Below are 1,283 nucleotides of genomic sequence, written 5' to 3'. Positions count from 1 at the left end.
GTAACATCACCACTTGAAAAATGCTGATTTCCTAATTAAGAGATTTATTCAAAACGTCGAAAAAAAAGAAAGTGTGGAATATTCTAAGTATATATAGTATATATTCTAAGTATAGTGCATTCCAAAAAATTCTCCCAGCGTGAAAAATATCGCGCGCTTATTTTTTTTAATATTGCAAACTTCTTCATTCAAACCAACATTAATGCACGAATCTAATCGGCAAAACATTTTTTGTTACAGAAACGAAAACAGAACGTGGCTGCCCTGATCGGCGGATCGGTGAGTCAAACAAGAAAAATATTGGTAATAGAAAGACAAAAAGTCTTTTCATATAATGCATGTTTATAAATCAATGCGATTTATTTTGTTATGGTGTAGTGTGTGTATGTGCCGTGCAATAAAGCACATTGTTCGAAACATTTGAAAGATCGCTTTTACAAATAATAATATTAGTAATAATGCATTTTTATATAAATTTGGCAAATTTTCAAGTATTTTTCTTCAAATGCATATATATTTATTAATTGTATGATTAACTTAGATTATTGATTGGTCAATGATTTTTGTTGAAGAAAATTTTGATTAATTAAACACTAACTGGCAAGTGCCATTTAAGTATGGAGTACGCTCTGATTTCAAAATTTTTTAAAATTATTCAGTTTTATTGATGCGATCTTCCAGGTGTCTCGATTAGTACGCCAACGCGCAGAAATTGCGCCACAGAGATTGCGCTACAGAAAATGCGCAATCACATCACCCGCCTCGATAGATCTTCCGCCGGTCGTTAATTTTCTCAATTTTCTCTTTCGCGTGAGCTCGCGATTGCATTTCGTAAAGTACAGAAATCGTTATTAAATAAAATTCGATATCGTGCGGCATCTGCGCGAAGCGATCTAACGTGATTACTTAAACTGCTCGCGAAATTAATTTCACGATCGTCGAAAAATTTTCAAGTTCCAATTTTTCACTTAGAGTTTCCTAACGCGGGACACAATAGAGACAATGCTAACAAGCGTTGATCCCTCGCGAAAAACACGATGTACACAAGTTAGATGTGCGAGCAGTTGTTTACTTACGTGGCACGCGACAAGTTCCTCCGAACGAAGATAGACGTCTCACGCGATAACATTTTTTTCGCGTGAATTTTGAATAGAATATTTATCTCTATCGTCACAATTTTCATAGTTTTTTATTTTTCATTCACGTTCGCGTTCGCGATTATTAATTTGATAGGTTTGCGAATTTCACCGGATCGTATTTGCGGAAGAATCGCGAGCGAACTT

The sequence above is a fragment of the Odontomachus brunneus genome, unplaced genomic scaffold, assembly GCF_010583005.1.
Source record: "Odontomachus brunneus isolate Ranch 3 - 2012 unplaced genomic scaffold, Obru_v1 Obru_scaffold_019, whole genome shotgun sequence".
NCBI classification, from domain to species: domain Eukaryota; kingdom Metazoa; phylum Arthropoda; class Insecta; order Hymenoptera; family Formicidae; genus Odontomachus; species Odontomachus brunneus.
Note: the sequence above shows the minus strand (reverse complement) of the source record.